Source organism: Hipposideros armiger, unplaced genomic scaffold (assembly GCF_001890085.2).
Source record: "Hipposideros armiger isolate ML-2016 unplaced genomic scaffold, ASM189008v1 scaffold_971, whole genome shotgun sequence".
Lineage (NCBI taxonomy): Eukaryota > Metazoa > Chordata > Mammalia > Chiroptera > Hipposideridae > Hipposideros > Hipposideros armiger.
The window spans coordinates 417,319-440,788 of NW_017732321.1; the positions used below are offsets into that span (position 1 = coordinate 417,319).

The window sequence follows — 23,470 nt, forward strand, 5'->3', positions numbered from 1 at the left end:
AATGTGATAGTTCCACCTGGAGGAGAGAAAAAGCAGGAGTCATTTAAGCCTTTTGCCCCTCTGGACACTAGAAGGCAGATGGCGAAATGAGCTTGCCTGTGTGTGGTGCTGCATTCATTTGTGAGTTCCTTGCTTTCCCTTAATGAGGTGCTGGCTGCTCTAGACAAATGAAGGTTTGGAGACAGTAAGGGTCCCTGTGTGGATTTACTTTTTCTAAAGAGGATTTTCGCTTGGCTTAAAAAACAAAATCTCTTTTTGTGCACTTTGTTTCACTTGCCACAGCCTCCAGTCTTTCATGAATATGCAAATGAAGTGTCTTAATGACCCTCAGCTTGTTAAGGTGTCACTGGGGTGGCACCAGGCCTTTATTTCTGGGAGTTATTGGAGGGTGGGGGGAGTGGTGAGTCCTCTTGGCTTTGTTCTGCTTCTGAGCTGTACCTGAGGGTTGTCAGCAGCTTAAAAACCTTATCCCCTCACACAGAGCGAAATGGCAGAGCAATTTGGTGCAAGCCTCTTTAATGGAACTGTGGATGACACTACCTGTGTTTTTAGGCAGTTGGCAGGGGGCATTCACTCTAGAAATAAGATTGTTAGCTTGGACTAAAGCCCCCTAGCTTCTCAGGCCCTTTTTGTTTTGTCTAGTTTTGGAGGCAACTATGTGGAGAAGAGCAAAGTGGTAGTAGACAGTTGTCATAGTCAGTGACCTGTCGGCACCAGGAAACTCTGCTATCCTATCAAGACTGGGTTTTATGTAGGCTGTGGAGTTGATCTGTGCCTGCTGGTGGTCACTGTTGTCTCCGTGGAATTTCTGATGCCTTTGGAGCCAGGTGTTCTCTGGAATAACCTAGACTCACTCCTTATTTCTCTACACCTTAGTCTTTTAGGAGAATAATTGCTGTTATTATCTGGTTAATATTTGAGAGCCTAGATTGTATGAGAGGCTGGCAGTGCATAATAAAAACCATATATCAAAATTCAGGGAAATTGCCAGAGTTCATTAATGTTTTAATAATATTTGGTATTTGCGTACTGTCTCCGCCAGCTCTTTTGTTGTCTGCATTCCTTGGCGAGGTAGGAGGGAGACTGGTTATAGCCCCATTGAACAGATGCAGAACAGGGGTGTGCACAAGCTAGAGAAGCCAGGAGGGACTTCTAAGCAGTCACTTAGACTGCATACAATCCGAATGGTCAGCACCGTGGCATGGTGATTAGAGTAGCTATAATCTACTGGTTGCCTCCTCCATGCCAGGAACTTCACACCTTAGGAGTAATGTTTTCCCATTACACAGATGAGGATGTTGAAATTTACCGGGGTCAAGAATCATCCAGGGCCCTATGGCTAATAAGTGCTAGAGATGTTGCTAAAACATACATCGGCCTGACTCTAGCATGTTCCTCTTCTACTTGGGACTATTAATACTAGACATGTTAAGTCCAGAGGAGCGCCTTTGTTTAAAAAAAAGTAATAATAATTACTGCCTCTTCTTTCAGGATTTTGTTTCTGACCTCACCTGTAAGAATTAGGATGATTTAAGCAGCGTCTGAGGTGCTCTGAAGCACTTTGAGTTCAAGTATGTTATTCCATAATAAAATCACTTGTTTGAATTTCTGGTTGAGAAAATGATGGCTATTAAAATAAAATGTTAAAATCTGTAGCAATTCCGGTTGTCTCTTGCTGGCTGAACAGCCTTAGTTTTTTCATCTACTAAACGTGGGTAACAGTAATGCATCATTTCAGAATCGTGTGAATGTGAAGTTACTTTGTAAAGTGAAAGGGCATGTATATATGATTTTATTTATTTAAAGAAATGGGCATTATTGGGCAATTTAGTGAACTTAAACTGGAATTATATCTGCAGCTTGGTATCAAAAAACTATAGCGTACACTTAAAGGCAGCTTAGGAGAATGTAGGCTGTGGCTATCAAGAGCATGATTAATTATAACATGCATTGCCGTTTGTTAAGCTCATACTGTGTGCTGGTCATTGTGCTAGCTACTTTGGGTAGATCCATTAGTTCAGTTTTCTTACAACAATTTTGTAAGGATAAATATCATCATGCCTATATTGGAGGTGAAGTAGGTGGTATTATCCCCTTTTTAAGGTAAAATACTGAGACTCAAAGAGGTCAAGCACTTATGCCAAGATCACACAGAGCTTGAATTCGAACCCAGGTGTATCTGTCTCAAAAGCTCATATTCCTCCCACTGTACTAGCAGTCAGCGTCCATTGCTCTTGGTCAGACGATCGAAAGGCCTCGCTCCTTGGAGGATGCTACACTCAGCAGCAGGGATGGTTTCTCTTTGTCCATCTCTGTCTTTCCCTCTTACTTCAAGCATTTAACAAATATTTACTGAATGTTATACTGCTTGCAAGCAGTTTGCAGGGTCCCAAGGACAAAATAGTGAGCCAAAACTTAGAGAAATTCATGTGGGCCTTTGGAGACCCTTCCCTCTTCTCTGCTCAACAACTCTAGGAAAGTGGTTTTGCTGGCTTTTGTCTCTTTTCAGGCCATAAATATCACATGGTCACTTCAAAGTTCTCAACTTATGGTGTAGTGCTTGTGAGTGCTGCCAGACCTACTGTGTTTTTGATAACTTTCCATATCTTCAAAGTAGGCCATTTTGAAGCCCTCTCTTTCCAGTGCTTGAATTGCCACTTTTCTCTTAATGAATTCATCCAGCAATATTTGTTGAGGGGATTTGTGAATTGTTGCTTTGAGGGCCTCCAAGTCTTGGTAAGGTCCTTACAGTTCAAAGCGCCAATGTGCTGTATCTGTCTAATGGACAAGATCATCTCTGAAGTCTGTTCCAGCTCTGAAAACATGCACCTAGGGCAGGGTGGTCCCTCCGAACGTTTAGTTTTGCTGTTAGTTTGGGTTGATTTCAATTCTCCTCCATTGGTCTGGGCAGTTGCTGCCCTTTGTCCTTGATAGAAGAGCCCCCGATTTGTTGATGATCCCGGGTCTTCCCATGATGGCCTGGTTGTGCCTCCCATTGGATATTGCATGGCTCTAGATTAGACTTGGCACTCTTTTGTATTCACAGAAATGTGAGATTCTCTCTTGTCAAGCAGACAACTTGTCATTGAATGTTTGCTCTTTAGACTCTCCTGGAGCTTTTTACCAATTTGGAATCTCGGGTTCCATTTCAGACTTATTGAATCAAAATCCCTAGAGATCCCCAAACTGGCTCCTTAGCACTTCAACGTCCTGTCCTGTGTTATGCCTGATGTCGTGCATTCCCCATTCAGTAGAGCTGCTCCTACACGAGGAGCATGATCCCAGTTGACTTTCGAGACGAGGCCCAGGCTGCTGAGCCTAATGAGCAGATGTGTACGCTGGCTCCTGGAACCGAGTCCTTACACCTGGGACAGAGGCAGGGAGGCATAGGGAGTGAGACGATTGGAGTGTCTTCTATATCAGAGGTTGTAATAGGGCTTTGCATCATTGTATCATTTAATCATCACCATAACCCTTAGAAAAAGGTAAAGAACTACAGGGAAACCATAGGATTGAAAAAATTCAGGAATTTCCTAAGTTTACCAGTTAGTAAGTGGAATAGCTGGGACAGGCTAATGCAAACCTTTGCTTGTAACAACGACACTGATATTCTGCCCTCAGGAGTTGTAGCACACCTGGAATCTAGCCCCAACTCTTCCTGTTACGTGCTGTGTGACCTTGGGTAAGTCACTTAACAGACTCGAAGCCTCCATTTCTGAATATGTAACTTGGGGCTAATAATTACAGTCACGCGTGACTGAACAATGGGAATCTATTCTGAGAAACGCATCGTTGGGTGATTCTGTCATCATGTAACCATCATGGAGTATACTTACAAGAAATGTAGATAATAAAGCCTGCTATATACCTAGGCTATATGGTATAGGCTGTTGCTCCTAGGATACAAGCCTGTACGGCATGTTACTGTACTAAATACCATAGGGTATTTGGTAACACAGTGGTATTTGTGTATCTAAACAGATCTAAACATAGAAAAGGTACAGTAAAAATACGGTCTAAGAGATAAAAAAAATGGTACACCTGAACGGAGCTTGTAGGACTGGAAGTTGCTCTGGGTATGTGAGTGGTGAGGGAATGTGAAGGCTGAGGACATGACAGTGCATGACTGTAGACTTTATAGACACTTTACACCATCATCCCCACGAACAGATGAGTAATGCATTGCACTACCACGTTACCACAGCTATGACGTCACTAGCTGATAGGAGATTTTCAGCTCCATTATGATAGTATAGGACCACCGCAATATATGTGGTCCATCGTTGACCTAAATGTCCTTATGTGGTGCATGACTTTGTACCTACCTCATGTATTTGGGTGCATTAAATTCTGAATCTGAAAAGTTTTGTGCAGTACGAGTACAAAAGAAGGACGTTTATTTCGGAGTCTAGTACCAGCTCTGTCTTTTACTGCATGGTGTATGTAGTACCCTGAATAAGTCTCCTAACCTCCTTTGGGCCTCTGTCTGCCCATTTTCTAATTGTAGAAAATACAAAGAAGAAAGTAAAATCATCCCCAAATTCTAATTACATTAATATTTGATGTACATTTTTGTAGATATCTATGTTTATACACATGTTTATACCCACTCATACTCACACATATACAGTTTTACATAAAAGTGTTCATATGGGGTATGTTTTTTTGGTAAATTTACCAATATGTTGTCAACCTGTAGAAAGGCATTCTCCTAGCTCCTTTCCTTCCTCTTTCATTCCAAAAGACGATACTATTCTCGAACTTACAGCACATTCTGTGATTTAATAATTGGGAGTGATGAACCTTCTTACTGGTGACTGCTCAGGGTTTTACCCGCCTTTCAATTCCATTCCCTACCTGTGTCTTTGCATGTTCTATGTGGTTACGTTAACACTACCCATATTTCTCTCCTTTGCTTAGACTGTTTTCTCTACCAAGATTTCTTAACTTGGGTCCAGGGAAACAACATGGAGTCTGTGAACTTGAATGGGAAAAAAACTACTTTTTTTTTTTTTTAAGATTTTTATTGGGGAATTGGGGGGATGGGAACAGTTCTGGGGAATTGGGGGAAGGGGAACAGATAAGTTGCTGTCCTTTTGTTCTTCAGTCTAGTTGTGGAGGACGTTGCTTCACTGGCCCAAGTTGGCACCATCATTGCGCTCTTCCCGGGCGAGGCAGATCAGTCGCCGGCTTCTGGACGGCCACTCACTGCAGCTGCTGGCCACTTACGCTGGCTGCTGGCTACATACAGTAACCCATGGCGACCCACTGCCACAGGGGCTGCAGCCTACGCCGTCACTGGTGACTCACGGCAGCCCAGCTCCAGGTGGAGCTGTTGTTCAGCATCTTAGCTGTAGAGGGCAGTGTCATTGGCCCTCATATGTGGGATCCGAACCGCGGCCCTCTGGCATCCCAAGCCAGCTCTTAACCATCCAGCCACTCGGCCGGCCCACTATTTCTTTATTTTTATTAACGTCTAACTAAAAATACAACATTTTCTTCCATTATAAAAGTGGGTAACAAATCATAGTCGTAGTAGCAGTAACTGTGTTTTATGCTTTTGTTGCCAACAGAAATCACATACAGTAAAACCTTGGATTGCAAGTAATGTGGTTTGCAAGTGTTCCGCAAGACGAGCAAACATTTCTAATACATTTTAGCGTGGTAAACGAGTGATGTCTTGCAATATGAGTAGTTAGTTCCCGGAACGAATTATGCTCGCAAACCAAGGTAATACTGTATTTTCATTTCACATTACAGTTGTGACAGATATCGCAAAAAGTCATTTATTGCTGCTTTGAAATTATGATGTATATTAGACTTGCTGCTAGATTTTATTTCATGCATTAATAAAGAACCACATATGATACTTCATCACAGGTTTATTTTTGTTAAATGAATTTTGTGGTTTAATACTGATTTTCTTTGGAGTTTTTTGTAATTTTATCATCGTCGTTTAATTATACTATTCTTTTGGTAGGGGATCATAGGCTTTTCCAGCCTGTCAAGACATCTGTGTCACAGAGGCAGTTAAGAGTCTCAGCCTCTAAAGACAGCACCCTGACACCTTTGTCTCTGCGTTTTTTTCTTCTCCCAGTTTAAATGCCACTTGACTCATGAAGCTGTCCTATATCTCTCTAAGGCAAAGAGAAAAAAACAAAAAAAAAACAAAACAACAACAACAAAAAAATGCTTCCCTCTGTGTTTTCCTAACCTGGTCCCCTTTTATTATCCCTTAGCACGTTCTTCCTCATGCTGTAGGTACAAGAATCCCTGGCTTATTTCTTTGCGGCATCCAATGGGGTCATGCACACAGGAGGTGCTCACACAGAGTGTTAAATGACTTTGTTCACTTGAAAGGAGCCCTTTTGTGTGAAGCTCCTTACTTCAGGCTCTATTTAAGGAACAGCACTTTCTGACATTGTTTCTTTCTGATGTTCCCTTTAAATTAAGCCCTGCTGTATGCTCTTTTCTGCAGTCAAGAAAATCTTGATCTGATCTCTCTATGTGGCAGCAGAGTTTTTTCTGGGATTCCAAGACTATCGTTAAGACTTAACATAGGGCAGGGCCGGCTGAGTGGCTCAGTTGGTTAAGAGCTCGCTCAAGAGTTTGAGCTCTGAGCAACAGTGGTTCGAGTCAGTCCGAGCTGAGCAGCCGTGAGCTGCCAACAGGTGGCGGGATGGCTCAGCAAAAAAAAAAAAAAAAAGACTTAACATAGGGCAATTGAAGAAATGTCCCAAGTGATTGCTGTTGTTTGTTGACCGAGAGCAGTAAACAGCGACTTATCAGAATGTCCCCTTTCTGGTAGACCCTGACTTTTTTTCCATGGGCGTCTGGGGTACTTGTGGACCTCCAGCATGCCCACACTTGGGGCCTGAGAGACTGCAGAGAAAGAATACATCATCTGTCCCATGGAGGCCTTCCATGTGCTTATCAGTAAGCCTCCCAGTGTTCGGATGCCTACCCTGGAATCCAAATTGTTAGCGATATTCTTTAATATTATAGACTACTATTATTTGCCATCAACAGTAACAACCCACCTTTGTAGAGTGCTTTACAGATTACAATACATAGTCACATCTGGTACAGTATGGCAATTTTCCTGTGCAGGCCTTTCCGAAAGGTTGTGTAGGAACTATTAACCTCCATTTGCAGATGGGAGAAATACTGAGACTCTGGGAGGTGATGTGACTTAGTTGGAGATGATAGAATAAGTTATAGAACATTACTCAACCCAGATTTTGAGTGTCTTCAGCTACAGCACACTGCCTACAAAGAGCTTGTAGGCCTTTTACCCTCGGACATCTTTCATGGGTTGCTGGGGTGAGATTGTATTCCCAGGCAAGACAAGGGTAGCAGCTTTCATTCCTGGGCTTTTCTGCCCTCCCCCTGAGCCTTGGGTACATAGTGAGTGAGGATGGCTGAGAGTGGAATGGTTAGGTAAGTACATGCTCTGAAGGTATGCCTTCTCCCCATCTGGCTGTTAGGCTCTGTCCAGTTGGTTCCTAGGGTCTGTGACAGTGTTCACAATGGACTTGGGTAAGTATTTGCCAACTGAGCGATCTCTTTAAGGACAGTTTATAATTATGCCATTATGTGAGGCCCTGTCTCCAGGAAACAGCTGTTTTTTTGTCCACTTAAGTGCCTTTTCATGAATTCCCTCTGTACAAGATAATAATTATTAGAAGAACCAAAAACCTAAACAAGACTTACACCAAATCCCACTACTGACTTAATTCACAAATAGTAATCATTTCTTCTTGTGGCTAGGGCTGCTATGAATAAAGCTGGCATGGGGAGCTGTTGTTCAATTTGTTTTTGTTTCTTTTTTAATATTTTTTTTCCTTAACACAAGAAGAAGTGATTACTATTTGTGAATTGAGTTAACTCAGTAGTGGGATTTGGTGTAAGTCTTGTTTAGGTTTATGGTTCTTCTAACAAGTATTAGGATATCTACAATGTGCATAGAATGGTGTTAAGCGTTCACTCATTAATTTATAAATTCATTCCACATATGTTGCAGTGCCTGTCATGTACTAGTGGTGCACTTACTACATAGGCTCACAGAGTAGTCAATAAGACGTCTATAGGACTTCTGTTCTCTGGGGGATTCAATAAGATTTAAGCACACAAATAAATAGGGATGTGTGTTATTAAACAACAAAAACACAGAATATGTGATTCAGGGTAACTGATAGGATAGAGTGGAGAGTGGTAGAGAAGCCCTCTCTCGAGCAGAGACATTTGAAATGGAGGGATAAGAAGGTCCTGGCCATCTAAAGACTAGATGGAAGAGTATTCCAGGTAACCAGAATGTGCAAAGGCCCTGAGGTGGGGTAAGTTTGAAAGCAACTTTCAAGGCTGCTTAAATGATCGCAAGTTTGATTTGGCCTCTACAAGGAGGAATGGTCTATGTTGAGATTAGGCCCAAGATGGAAGGACTGGGCCGCCTGCCTTGGAATGTAGTGACCTTCTTGCAGGTGGAGGTTTTCTAGGTGGGGCCACCCTTTGGCTTGGCTTTTGTTCACAGCATTCAGGGATTGGTGGGGAGGGAAGCAGTGTAGAAAGCTTGGGTTACAGGGCCTCAAAAGGCCTTTTGTAGTCATGTGATTCTCTGATTTCACCTGATATCAGGCCCTGGGCTAGAAACAGTGAGTTCTACATTAGATGATTTATGGGTCAAACAGCAGCTTTCCTGGGACAATAATAAGCCTTTTATCTAGTCTGCCACAGTTTACAAAATACTTTCATATGCATCATCTAATTTTGACTTCTCACAACAACCATGTGAAGTAGGTATTATTGTATCTATTTTAAAACATAGGAAGAAACTGATGGTCAAGAGAAGTAATTCACTCGAGGTCACTAAAGTGTTGAGGTAGGATCAAACTCAAGTCCTTTCAAGAGCACTCCAAGTTCTTTGTGTTACACTAATGCTGAGAACCTTCTTCCCTACCCACCTGCCCTGTCCCAGGGTGTAGAAGGAGGAGGATTTCTGGTCCAGAGAGGTCCTGAGCATCGGTAGGAAGAACCCAACCAACAGACGTCAAGCCGGCACGTGCCTGTTAGTGGTGGTGTAAGCACTTTGCTAGGCTGTTTCAAGATCACCCTTTTTAGCAGCCACAGCTGTTCTTAATAGCAGCTGCATGCGTGGATTGTGATTAATAAAGGAAACGCAACAGTTTGTTGTTTCAGTTGTGCCCTTGGTGTGCAGTGCACAGCCTGCTTTCCTACAGGCTATGTTTCTGGTTTGGAACAACATAATCCTACTGGCACCGGTGCCCGAGGGGCTCGTAGCCCTGTTGTGGGTGGTCCGCCTACATAGTAGCTGGTGAGCCAGAGGCCCACCAGGGACCGGGCAGTAAGGAAAATGAGTGCGGTGGGCAGGGCGGTACATGCCAACTCGTCCTTGGTGTCAGAGTCAGGGACACCGGGGAGTGGGGTCGCACTGGGGAGCGGGATCATCTTTTCTAAAAGCATCGCTGTCTTCTCCCCACCCCCTCTGCCGCCTCTGCCGAGTTGTTGCTCCACTGCAGTGCTTCTCCAAGTTTCCTGTGCATCCGTCTCCTGCATGTTAAAATGTATTGACAGCCCCACTCCTAGAGTTTCTGATTCAACAGATCTGGGTTCCAGCCCCAAGAATTTGTATTTCTAGTAAGTCTCCAGGTGATACAGCTGCTGCTAGCCCAGAGCCCACAATTTTAAGAACCACTGCTTCAAGGGGCCAGGGCGGACAGAACTTTGGATACTTTAAGAGACCCAATGAATCTGGATGTTTATGTAAAATCTCTAGTTTTTTAAATATTGAGAATAAAATCAAATATGAAAGGAGCAAATGTGATTTAAAGCTGCATGTCAAACAGAACACTGTGGCTGCCAGTGTGTTACCTCTGATCTGAATACTTTCAGGGCAGCCCTTGTGCTGTCTGGCCTGGAAACCGAGGCCCAGAGAGGGGTAGCAGTTTATCTGTAAGCATACAGCTAATTTGGGGGCAGAGTCATAACTAGAGCCCAGGTTTCCTGTCTACCTGCCGTGTGTGTGTGTGTGTGTGTGTGTGTGTGTTGGTCCTAGCATACTGTCTCCTAAATATCCCTTTTGAATAGAAAAACTGTGTAACTTTGAAAATAATAACACACTAAAATAATGCTTATCATGTTCCAGGCACAGTTCCAAGTACTTTATAATTTATGTATATGAGCTGAATTGATCCCAGTAACAATCCTATGAGGAAGGGTTCTTCGCGTTATTTACTGATGAGAAATCCAAAGCACAGAGAGGTAAAGTAACTTGCCTGAAGTCACAAAGCTACTGGTAGAGTGGGGATTTGAACCCAGGAAGTCTAGGTTCAGGCAGAAAACGCAAATAACTATGACCCCCTTTGTTTTTTAATGTCATAAAACAAAACAAAACCAAACCCCTTCCCCTGCAAAATGGAAATCATTGATGGACTGCTATACTTTCAATTCTGCTAGGAAGCTTGGTGATTAGGTGGTCCGAGTTCCTCCCTCCCTCCATTTTGCAGAAGTGGAAACTGAGGCCCAGAAAGGAAAGGGGACTTGATCATCCTGAAAACTGATTTTCCTTTTGGGCAGAGCGGAGGTTAGGTAAATGTCTGGCAAACGACTGCTTCCTGAGAGAGCTGTTTGCACCTGAGCCCATCCATTCAGTAGAGTTTGCTTCCCTGGGAGGGTCTGCCTGGGTGTGAAGTGAGGGGACAGCATCACTCTGAGAGAGTGTGCTTCAAGGCAGGGAATGTTCCCCCTGCTTCAGAGCCACCTTGTGTAGTGTCAAGTTCTCCAATTGCTAATTGATGAAGGATGCTACGTAAATAACCTGTGAGCACAACCCTGTTTCTGGTCTGTCCTGTTTACTTTTGCCTTTTCTTTTTTTTTTTTTTTTTTTTTTTAGCTGAGCCATCCTGCTACCTATTGGTAGCTTAGCGGCTGCTCAGCTCGGGCTGGACTCGAACCGCTGTTGCTCAGAGCTCAAACTCTTGAGCGAGCTCTTAACCAACTAAGCCACTCGGCCGGCCCCGCTTTTGCCTTTTGATTGTTCCTTGTCCTCTCCCTCTGTGCTTTCTTTCCTATGAAGTGTGTCCTTGTCTCACACCTGTGCTGTTTCTACAGCTTTGAGTATCGTGATGACGATTCACGTCTCTGAACAGCTCCTGTGTATAATAAGGAAGAGGGCCGCTGGGTGGGCTGCAGGATGCCGGGGCCAGCCTGTGGTTGGGAGGAGGCAGCTCTGTGGGCTCCTCAGCCAGCGCTACCTTCCCTCCCCGCTGCTGGTCTGAGCTCAGAGCCTGAGAGGATTTAGAGTTGTAATACGATTTAGAGCATTATAGAGGAGTTAAGCCAGTGGGGATCTTCCTAAGATCAGTTCATCCTCCCCATCATTTGACTGGTGGGGAAATTTAACCCCATGGTGGACAGTGACTTGCTCAAGGTCAAACTGGTGGTGGTGGTGGTGGTCTTGGGAAGCTCTCCCTCCCTTTGCCAGGCATTGTTCCAAGGGCTTTAGAATCACTAACTCATTTAATACAGTACAATAATCCTGTGATAAGGGAGCTGTTACCATCCTCCCTTTACAGATAAGGAAGCTATAACAGTGAAGTCACTCTAGCTAGGGATAGAGGCTGGGTTCAAGCCCCGGATGTCCAATGCCTTCCCTTCTTGCGTTTTTCCAAAACATGAATACCATCACAATGCCAGGCTCTGTGTTGTTTTCTGGTGGATAAACGTGAGGTGGCGCTATACCTTGAGGAGGACGGAAGCGAGGGAATAGGGGGCAGAGTCGAAAAGATGATGGTTTTACCGTCCTGGAGGCCAGTTGCTAATGTGGCTCTTTTGGCTCCAGGTCCAGAGTCTTCATTCCATCGTTGGGTCTCCCGTAGCAACCCTCAGAAGAAACATTCTTTTGATGATTGTAGTGCATGTTTACTGAAAGTCCTTTGTATAAAATCTCATCCACAGTCTCCTCATTTTGAAAGTAAGGTGTGTCCTAGCGTGATTGATTTAAGGCTGTATAAAGGTCATCTGGGCCCTTGATGCTGAGTAAATTGGGGCAGTTTTATGAAAGCACCAGCTTTTTCCTCTCTCTCTTCTACTCCCCACCCCCTCCCCAAGTGGATTTCATTCCAGATTTAGAATGTTTAATTAGGACATAGCTAATGTAGTCTATCATTGTGGAGAGAGTAGCGAACAGATCTTTTTTCAGTGAAAGGCAGATGCCAAATGTGCCTCTTCGAGTTACTTTGAAATCATAATTTATAAATTGAATTGGGTTTTCTTGTGAACTGAAGGATCTGCCTCTTTGGTGCTGTAACTACTTTTAAAAAGTGAATAACCGTGTCCCTCCTTTGTAAGGGCAGATGTTTGTATGTGGACTTGTCTTAAAGCATTGACGCACGTTGGCGTCATGCTATGGAATCAGTTGTTGGGATGAAATAACTTCTTGAGATCTTAGTGCTCATGATTCAGAGGGTTGGAATTGGAATCCTCAGAGAAGCCAACCTACTTCCTCATGGTTTCCCTGCAATAAAATATCAGTGGGAATGGGAACATCCTGGATTGGAGATCTCATCTGGACAATGTAGAAACTCACTGGAGAGAATTTTATACTTTCTGGTTCTAGGGGAACAGGATTGATGGGAAATGACTTTGCTAAGCATCTTTCTGTCATTCAAGACCATCCAATCCCTGTTCCTGTCCCCTAGATCCCATTCTCTTTTTCCGGCTCAGCCGCCTCCCCTGGGGATTATTCCTGCCCCCTTCATCTGTCATGTCTCCTTCATCACCGATTCCTTCCTAAACATTCATGCATGCGTTCTCCATACATCCCTTCAACAGAGACTTTGGAGAGCCTCTGTGCAACATGCCCTCTGCCTGGCAGTAGATGGACAATGGGGAACAAACCATCTTATTTACACAAGTCTTAGGAGGAGATGGACAATGAAACAAAGTGTAGATTATGATCAGTTCCCTGAAGGAAAAACCAAAACAGAACGCGGTGGGTGCGTGGCTTGTCATTCCTTCTCCAAGTCCATGGCGTTGACCATTCTCTCCTGAACTGCCCTCTTCTGGCTTCCATGGCAACATGGTTTTTTCCTCTTTCTTAGTCTCCATGGAAAGGGCAGACTTGTAGTTTTTTGTCCAACCCTTGGTGACTGCTTCTGTCTCTCCTCTCCTCACACTTTCTTGGATCTACTGTTTTCCAGCAGCGTCTCTGCAGCTGCCTCCCAGTCCTGTGTCCTCGTCTGGTCTTCTGGATGTCTTTGTGACAATGCCACTTGGACGATGCAGAGATGCCCCAAATCATGCGTTCAGAGTGAATTTTCCTGTGCTCCAACCCTGCTCCTCCTCAGCCAGCCAGCAGCCTGCCCAGGACAGGTGCTTTGCAGTCATCCTGAGCATCCTCCTGTCCCAATGCTGAAAGGAACTGAGGCCTGTCAGTTCTGCCTCTTTCTTTAGACCCTGTTTTCTTCTCTTTATTCCCCCTGTCACCACCCTAGTCTGGGCCACTGCCATCTGTTTCCTGGATGACTGCAATAATCTCCCTGCGTTTTCTGCTTCCAATCTTGCATCTTTTCAATCCAGCCTCCATGCGGAATCATCTTTTAAATATGCCTGAACCCTTCCAGGGCAGCCTGTCATTCTCCACATTCTAGCATATTTTACACGGCCTTTGGAGACCCAGCAATTCCTGCTTACGTTTCTGGCGTCGTCATCTGCTACCACTTCAATTTTACCATATATTTCTTGCACACCTGGTATGAGATAGGTACTGTGGGAGTATTGCCATTGCAATCTCTCTTAAAATAAAAACCCCAACTTTCTGAACATGATTAGAAGGCTTCAACGCTCTGTCTCGTCTGGCCGCTTTAGCCTCATCTCAAACCTCAGATGCCTTCACTCGCTTGGTTTCAGCCACACTGGCCTTCTCGTTCTGTGGAAATACCACATCCCCGCCCACTGAGGCCCTCTACTGGAATGCCCCATCCCTCCTACCACACGCCCACACAACTTACTAGCTTCTGCTTACCCAGAAGATCTCACTCAGCACAGTCAAATCAACACTTCCTATGGAGAAGGCCTTTCAGGCTAGCACACATCAGGTCAGATTCTTCCACACTGGCATTCTAGTTGCACAGGTTTCTCAGTTGCACTGCTCGGTTATGGATTTCTGAGTATTTGTGATTAATGTCTGGCATTTCCCATTGTAGTAAAAACTCTGTGATACTCTATCACGTAGCTGGTTTTATAGTTCTTACTTGCTCGAACCATGATTATTTAATAAATATTTGGGAGGGGCTCAATAGCTATTGCTGGTGTTGGTGGCTGTGTTGCTTTTGTTCTTGAACTTAGCAGTCAGGTGGTAGAGTTCAGTTTTGAGTGTGCACCTTGGTGTGTTTAGGGGGCTTCGCTTCCTTTCCTAGCCTCCCACTTCTCTTGCAGCATAGAATCACGGAATTACAAAAATGTGGACTTTAGAAATTATGTAGTCTAGTAGTTTCCAACATTTTCTAAATATGAGGATTTTTTTTTCCCAGTGGAAAGAATTATGAGGATTCAAATCATAGTGGTTATATTTTTACTATCAGTTCATTGGGGAAAAAATGAGTAGTTATAGAAAGCCAACATGAATTTAGTTAATCATATAAATTACTTTGAATGTTTTCATAAGAGCATCTACATGTATTTGAGAAATAGTAGTGCATATGCATGAGAGAGAATGCATGGTGGGCATATGGATTTATAGCATCAATAACTCCATGCCCCTGGGGTTTCTCAGTCAGGAACCAGCCATTTGGTCTGGTTCTTTATGTTACATTTACATCAGATTTAGAACTGGTTACTTGTGAGCTTGGATTCCTCTGTACCTGTGTGAGATTTGAGCAGCATGGTGTTTTTTGGGTTTTTTTTTTAAGATTTTTATTGGGGAATTGGGGGGATGGGAACAGCGCTGGGGAATTGGGGGAAGGGGAACAGACAAGTTGCTGTTCTTTTGTTCTTCGGTCTAGTTGTGGAGGATGTTGCTTCACTGGCCCAAGTTGGCACCATCATTGCGCTCTTCCCGGGTGAGGCAGATCAGTCGCCGGCTTCTGGACGGCCACTCACTGCGGCTGCTGGCCGCTCATGCTGGCTGCTGGCGACACACACACACAGTAGCCCATGGCAACCCACTGCAGCAGGGGCTGCAGCCTATGCCGTCGCCGGCAACTCACGGCAGCCCAGCTCCAGGTTGAGCTGTTGTTCAGCATCTTAGCTGTAGAGGGCAGTGTCACTGGCCCTCATATGTGGGATCCGAACCAGGGGCTTCTGGTGTCTCAAGCCAGCTCTTAACCATCGCGCCACTTGGCCGCCCCAGCATGGTGTTTTTAAAAATTGAGAGCAAGCATTGAAAAGTTGGGAGGTTTTTCACAAAACCGGATTTCCAACTTGAAAAATTAGAAGGACGAAGCCTCATTCCCTACCTGGCCAGAGGCACCTGGTCCTGAACAGCAGCTGCCTGTGTTAGAAGTGCCACTCTTTCTTTACTCTGTCACAACCCTCACTAATCTCTGTTGCTACATAGCGAGTTGTTGGTAGAATGGGAACTAGAAATCTAGTGACTTGACGCCTGTGTGAGTGAGGCCTCCTGTCCATCTCCTCAGAGGCTTGTGAGCAGAAAGAGCCATGGGCAGGAGTCAGGAAACCTGGGTCCTTGCCTTCTCGCTGTTACTGACCAGCTTGGTGACCTTGAAAAAGCTATCTAACCTCTCTGAGCCTCAGTTTTGTCATTTGTCCACTAACTTAAAATAAATACTTTTGTGACCACACAGAGTTGTTCCATCCATTGAGGGAAAATTATTTACTATAACAGAGAACATGTTTGTTATTAATTCTCCATCTTCTTTTTCTAGTCTTTTCTGTTTCTCATGGAGGAATTTATCATTTATTGTTGTGCCTTGACGCTTGTTTTAGAAATAGGAGAAGGGAGTGCTTGGTTCTCTCTTGCTCCCCCTCCCACCCTTTCTACCTGTCAGGTCCGAAGGCAGCGCTACTCCTTTTCATCCCATGTCCTCTGCTCCCTTTGGGGGACCCACAGCCATAGCAAGCTCCTTCAGCGACACCCAGGAAACCTCAAAGTTGAACTCTGAATACCAAAGAATTATAGCTGCGTTATTGCCTGTTGAGATACTCAGTAATCAGCCAACTGTGACATTACCGAAATCCATGCAAAGCTAACAGGACACCAGGCTAGCATTCAGGAGTTTGTTTTTAGCGGCAGTGTCCTTGTAGGCAAAATGTGTGGTTCTGCATTAAATTTTACTGTTTGAGAGGCACAATAGCAGTGCTTTTGTCCTTCTGTATCTGGGAGGGAGAGCAGGCATCAATGCCACAAATAGGGAATACACAGGTGTGTCCCTCTGTGAGATGACAAGAAGCAGGGTGGTACAGTGGGAAGAAAGAATGGGTGTTTTGTCTTTAGAGTCAGACAGATCTGAGTGTGATTTTATAGCCTGGGGCAAACTCTTCTTTCTGAGCCTGTTTCTTCATTAATAAAACAGGGTAAAAAGATGTTTCATGTTTGAATTTTATACTCTTTCAGTTTTTTAAAGATTTTGAAGAGAATGCCAACTTCATAGTGTAAAGGATTAGTGCATGTATAGTATGTTAAATAGCAGCACTACATGAAACTGCCCTTCTGTTCCCTTTTTTTCCTGAAAATCCTTTTTTATCTCCTCTAAATAGGATTAGTATTGTAGATCAGCCTGTGAATGAAGACATAGCATAAAGTTGTCTCAATAAAGATATAGTGTGATTCTTTGTGCAAATATTTGGTTCAACGTTTTTTTCAGCAGGTAGAATGGAGCTCCTAGTGATTTTGTTTTGTCTGTTTTGTAAATGAATAAACACAAGCTTTTCCAGGACACTAAAGGAAATTTCTTCTACCTTAATAGTTTGACAGACATTTTAAAAAGTGTAGGATGAGCTAAACAGGACGCCTACCTATTCACTCTGTAAATGCCGCCCAAGGGGCCTTCGGAAGGGGGACAGAGCCCTCCCACCCCACTCCCCAATAGTGGGCTGCATGGATTGAAAACTTCTTCCCTGGCTGGATTAAAGTAATCGAAATAAAGCTGAGGTTTTAAACCTGATGCTTATACTAATTATTTTCACTTAGAAGAGAGAATTTCAGGGAGACCTGACTTGGAGATGATTGACATGTATGTTTGGGTGTGGGGGAATGTGGGAAAGTCTGCATATGGAGTTTAAGGTGACACCAACCCTTTTAAGGGTGAGCTGGAGATTGGGCACCTGCCGGTGAAGTGAAGAAGGTGCGCCCTGGACCAGAAGTAAAGGTATTGAGAAGAGACTTCTGCTCCTCCAGGTCCCTTGAGAAGCGGGAGTCATGAAGAGTTCCCTGGCAGGTCCCCCATTCACCCATCCATCACCCAGTTCCCTTAATTTCCTGCTTCTGTAGGACTCTGTGACTGGCAGGTTGACTGAAAAGAGTTGGTGAGCTTGGAGTTGATCAGTTGGATACTGAAAAGCATCTTGGAAAGACTGAGGAGAGTTTGAGACTGTGTTCTGAGATGCCGGGCAGAGCGATTTCTTACCAACGCTTACCTTTCTTCTCAGTCTTACCTTTTTGTGTTGGGACCCGGGGAGAGAAAGCCTAAAGAGTCCCCCTTGTGGGATGGCTGCCCTGGAAAATGGGTGCGCCCCTAGTCAGAATGCTTGTTCCTGTTACTCAAGTGGGAGATGGAGGGATTGGGTGCTGGGTGGGGAGGACAGGAGGGCTTCTTAAAGAACGGTGGGGTGCAGCTTCATCTCCAGTTTCAGGACTAGAACTGGAAGGTCTACTAACTCTCTGGAAAAAAATTACACTGTGCCTTGTGGACCATGGGCAAAATTTGTAAGACTCTCAGCTGTTAGAGGTCCTTGGGTTTGTTGCTCCAGTTATCTCTTGCCTCTGTTGTGATGAGGGGTAGAGATCTCCAAGATGAAAATGGCCCTGAACTTGCCTTCAGAGGGGAAGGTCGGAGGCTGGGCACCAAAACTGGGGGGACCAAGCTCTACTCGAAAATCAATTGGGGAGAGAAGGGCCTGGGCAGGGCAACACCTGGGCTGGGACCTGAGAGACAGTCAGTGGAGCCTGCCTCAGCAAGGCTAAGAATTGTTAAGCCTATTTCCCAGGTCTTTCAGGAAATGGAGTTTCGTCCTATAATATCATGCCATTTTAGATCATATTATGTCATCTTCAGCAAGTCACTTCCTCTCTCTGTAGCCTTCACTTTCCCCTTCCAAAAAATGAGGAAATTGGGCTGTTCTTCTAGTCTATGATTTCAGAATTCCAGAAGTAGAGTCATTTCACTCTTAATTGATGTGAAACCTTGCATCGAATTGCTATACTTTCGACATTCCTGGGATGGATGTGGAGATTTGCTGTGGTGGTTGGTTTGGGGGCAGTTATTTATTTTTCAAGGGAATGTCTGGAGAGCACTTCATTTCTCATTTGGGAAGTCATGGCATCATGTCACATGGGGCACAACACATGGGGACGCTCAGCCCCCCTCCTGTGGTTTTCAGCAGGATGACTCATTGATCTCCAGGGAGTTTGGTCCCAGCTAGAGCCTGGGAAGCTGGCCGTGCTGCTATTGGTGGTAGAAAAACTCAGGGCTGACCTCTGAGCTACTGTGACTGCACCATGGAAGACACCCAAAAGGCCCTGAATAGTGTATGCTGGAAGTGACAGCCAAATATTTTTGTGCAAATTAAATAGGACACCAAATGGGAAATGCATCTCAATCTTCTTAAGATACTTAACTGCTCATTTGCCAAGGTTCTAAGTAATACAATTTCAAAGGTTCAGAGGTGTCTAATGGAATCCCCCCTCCGCCCCCCTGAACACAACTCTATGCCCATCGTGTAACTATTAGAAACACTGGGGTAATTAAAGAGCTACTTTCTACTTTTCAGTTGCTGTAAGGTTAGCCCTGAGTCTGCCTACATTGGCCATATTTATAAGCAAAGGCTGGCAATTAAAAAGGAATTTCAGCCTCCTAAATTGAGGTTTTTCTAAGCCTTTTTTCCTACGTTTATGTGCTACTACAAGCAGCCAGACTGATACATGGGGATGTGCTTTGGGTTAGATGTTTAGAGACCCGGTTTCCAAACCCACATCTGTACAATGGGGACAGAACTACGTGAACTCCCGGTCAGTGGCGGATGAGAGGCCCCATGAGCCTGTTGGGTGTGAAAGCGCTTTGGAAGCTGACGAGGGACCGTACGAATGGTGGAGCAGTAAGGGTTGCTATGTGGCAACATTCCTGAAGTGTCGGTGACAAGGAGCTGCCACTCTCTCGCATGCTTCTGGGTGGTGATATGTGTGTGTTTCATGGAAGAGAAATTTTATACTTAGTATGCGGGCTAACAATTGTTATATTTGACATGAGTTACTTTTACCCCCAAACCCTGTAAGGTAAGTGGTTTTGTTTTTCCCATCGTGCAAACCAAGCAGTTAAGGTGCAGATAGGTTTCGTCATATGCGTATAATCAGATTACACTGTTCTGAAATAATTTGCTTAAACTTTTGTCTGTGTTCACAGCTTCTGGAGCTTTCTTTTCTCATTTGTCACATTTTACTTTGGGAAGGGCTTCCCATCCCCTCAGTCAGAGCTGACACTTGCTGAAGCTTGGTCCGTGCCTGCACATTGTACAGATGGGGAAGGTGAGGCACAGGGATTTAAGTAGCTTGCCTGAGGTTACACAGCGAGGTGGCAGACCCATCCAAACTTTCCTATACTACTGCTGCTCATAAAAACAATGCCATGCCTTGCCTGGATACTGGGTGCCCGGCACTGTGTTGCATGAATGCCCCTTCCGAACCTCATCTGGTGGCACACAGCCCTGTGAAGGAAGCTGTTGAAAATGTCCTGCAGGAGGGGAACTCCTGTCACCTCTCTCCACTCACAGCCCATTTGCAAATAACCCTCCCTTTTGCTTTTCTCGTACCCATGTGGAAACAGCAAAAGTAAGGGCCTCAGAAGATGCTTTTCTTCCTCTCCTATTCCATCCATTATTCTAATCAAGCTGTCGTGTATCAGCCTTCTGCAGGCTGAATTTGTCCTGCAGACCTGTCATATTTGGCCCTGATTGTATTAAAAACAAGCATGTGGTTGAATTAGATAGCAACATCTAAGGATTCAGGTGACGATTTAAAAAAATTTGGATTTATGTTTTCTCATAAAACACCGTTGGCAGTACAGGATCTGCTTTTTCACGTACCGGCATCGATCAAACTACTGCCTTTAGACTGGAATGATCCTCAGGCTTTCGCCATCCCCCTCCTAACTTCCGTACTGAGGTCCCCAGGAGCGGAGACTCTTTGTTAAGATAGAGAAATACATTTTGGTATGGAGAAGAAATTCAGTAAGTGTATGTTGAATTAAAGTTGATGGCTTGGGAACTAGGCTGAGTTTGATAACAGGATATTTGCCGTTTGTGAGATAACGTATTCTCATCTGGACGCATTGGGCTTCATCTCTCATGTAAGGGAAGGAGGGCTCTGTCCCGCTACTTGAAGGTTGCTCACTCATCGAGAGTTAAAAGATGACATACTTAGACCTACTCTTGATAAAATTACTTGATAAAATTACTGTACTACCCAGCATTGGGGAATATGAAGAAATAATATGTCCTTTGAAACAAATTGTAGACCTGTTGCATTAAATGAGATAATGTATGTGAAAGCACTTTGTATGTTATTGGGTTTCAAACTAATAAGTTGTGGAGATGTTTTGAGAGCATCATCTCATCACGTTATCATTTCAAGCTCATGCCAGACTTTGAAACTCTTTGCTCTCTGCTGCTTTGTAGCTGGCCGGACAAGCCACTTTCCCTCTCCAAGCCTTTTCCACTAGTATATATAAGTGTGGCGGGTGTTATCTCCCAGCACCCTATACAGTGCCTGGCATAGAGAAGGTGCTCAGTATTCATGCTGGAGAAGTGAGTGAATAAACATGAGGATTTTTGAGGCCTTGCTGTGCAAATGCACATAAAACGTCAGGCAGTATGTCAACATGTACTAGAAAGCTTGCCGTTTTTAGTTTAGCCTGTTTTCTAAAACTTTCTCCAGGACGTAGGCTGGGGGACCATCTATGCTCTTCGATGAAGGAAACTGAGTGCTGGCAGGCATGCTGGCAGGCAGGTGCCAGGAGCCGCAGAGCCAGCTGTGTGAGACCCTGGATGGATAGAAGCAAACTCACACAGATGCCAGAGTTGCCCAGATGCTCTGATCGATGCCCTCCTTTACCCAGAGCATGCTGTGGGCACATGACCAGACGGGCAGGATGAGTTCCAACGTATGGAATTCTGGACCCGGCGAGTAAGACTATTGGAAATAACACGTCAGATCTTGAACGGCCCTTAGCAGTCATCAGGCCCAGCACTTCCTTTTTACTAATGCTGTGCAGAGATACGGAAAGAACAAAGAGCAAGGACTTTGGAGTTGGACAGTCCTTGGTCAGACTCCCTGCTTTGTCTTTTCCTGTCTAACTTGATGTGAGTCTTAGCTTCCTTGACCCTCATGGCAATTCATTGGCTGTTTGTGAGGCTTAAATTAAGTAAAAGCATTCTTAGCATGGTGCCTTAACGTAGTTGGTACCCAAGGAAACAGACAGCCATTATTGTTCCAGAAAGGAAATGGAAGCCCAGAGGGGTAGGAATGGATGAGCAAAGGTGCCAGCTCTGGGGTGTGGAGCTGCTGCTGACACCTCCTGACTGGTGTGGCAGGAGCAGCGGAAGGGGGGTAGGAGAAGGTGATGTGCATTTCTTATGTCCAAGCTTGAGTTGCCTCTGGGGGACTGAGCGAATACAGCAAGTTTAGGGATGTCAAAATAGGACCTTACCTACCCATTTGAGATAAAATGGCTCCTCACCCAGTGAATTTGAGCTGGAAGCATCCAGAGGAACTTTATTCAAGTCAGAGGATGATGTGTGTTTTTTGTATTCTAAATAAATCTGTGGTTTCATGTTCCCCCGAGTGGTGGTGTTTTTCTTTGAGATAAGCTGTTAAGAAATGATGAAACTGACCTCTAAAAATACAACTTAGAGCATGTCACCATCATATTGACCCCATTCAAGACAATCTTTGAATTTTTATTATTAGGTAATATTTTTACATCGCTGTTCTTTCTCCCTTTCCCCACTGCTTTGCCTGACCTGATATTTAGGGACTTCTGAGAGGCACGCACATCCTATGTGGTAACCACTTCCATGGGGGATGTGAGGGCGGCCATTATGACTTTATGCCATATTCTCATACTATGCATCGTTTTTGCTGAAATTCACTTGTTTCAAAGGCTTTTTTTTTTTTTTTTTACACAAGATAGCACAACCACTTGGCTTCATGGCTTTCAGAATTTATGAGTTTGTACTTGTGTGGTCAGGAAGAGGCATGGTTTGCCAACTGTTAACTTTATAGGTAAGGTTTTTTTCTTTAGTCATTGCTTACAAAACAGATTGCATGAGACTTTTTCAATAGCTAGAAAAGTATCAGACAGGAAGCTCAGGTTTACCTCTCGTCACAATGTCCCATCACGCATTAAAACCCAGTAAGCCTGCCATCCTCCAAAACCCAGGCTTTCTTTAAAGGACAAGCTCTTGGTTTATTTTGAATTTTCAAGACTCACTCAAATCATGATTTCCCCAAGTCTATAAAGTTGAAAACACTAGGAAACATCTTACTCCTTCTATTTCAGATGGGAATTTCCCTGGGCAACTGTGATCTATGAAAATAGACAATCTACACAATGATGAGACGTTTGGTTTGTTTCTGCACATTACCATTAACAAACTGCTTTTACCTGTTTGATGTCATACTGCTCCTGTGCCACAGGCAGGGACATTCCTCAGCGACTTATTCCAAGGAGGTATTTTTCCAGAAACACCGAAGGATGTCAAGAAAAGGTTGCTCTTGTTTGTGTATTCTGGTAATAAAGAAAAGAAAAAGAGTTGTCTTTATGACTAGCTGTAGTTTCAGAAATGGCATTAGGCATTTCTTATTTCTTGAGATCCGTCCTTCACAGAGAAGACAAGACATTTCTAAAATACAAACTTTGGGTTATTTTGGTTTTCTGACTAAGCGGCATTTTTATTATTTTATTTTGTGAAACTGAGTGTGGAATCTCTGGATGTGGGTATTTAGGACCTGAAGTCTTTCTATCAGAAGACCTTGAACTGGATTAAATCTTAGGAATGGTGGATTTTTTTCTCATTGGGGATGAAAACCTTATCGTAATGTTTTACTGTTACATTGCACGCTTTGCAATAATCCATAAAACACTTTTCAAGGCTTTGTCTTCTGGTTCCGTGATCTTTCTTTTTTTTCCTTCTCCATTAAGCATTTTGGGTGACAGCTTTGGCTTGGGTGTGAGCCACCCTGGAACGTGCTTCTACAGACTGTGCATGGACGTGTTTCTTT

General features: G+C 44.1%; 1 protein-coding gene across 2 annotated transcripts in view; it reads left to right on the forward strand.

The window, feature by feature from the left end:
• MB21D2 (Mab-21 domain containing 2) overlaps positions 1–23,470 on the forward strand; it is a 127,072-nt gene that overhangs the window by 2,764 nt on the left and 100,838 nt on the right. The window contains exon 1 of one of the 2 annotated variants that reach the window (XM_019631022.1): positions 81–120. The exons of the other annotated variant lie outside the window; for it this stretch is intronic. The gene's annotated coding sequence lies outside the window, so the exon portion shown is untranslated. Of the gene's footprint in view, positions 1–80; positions 121–23,470 lie in introns of those variants that run through there. 2 annotated transcript variants of the gene reach the window in all.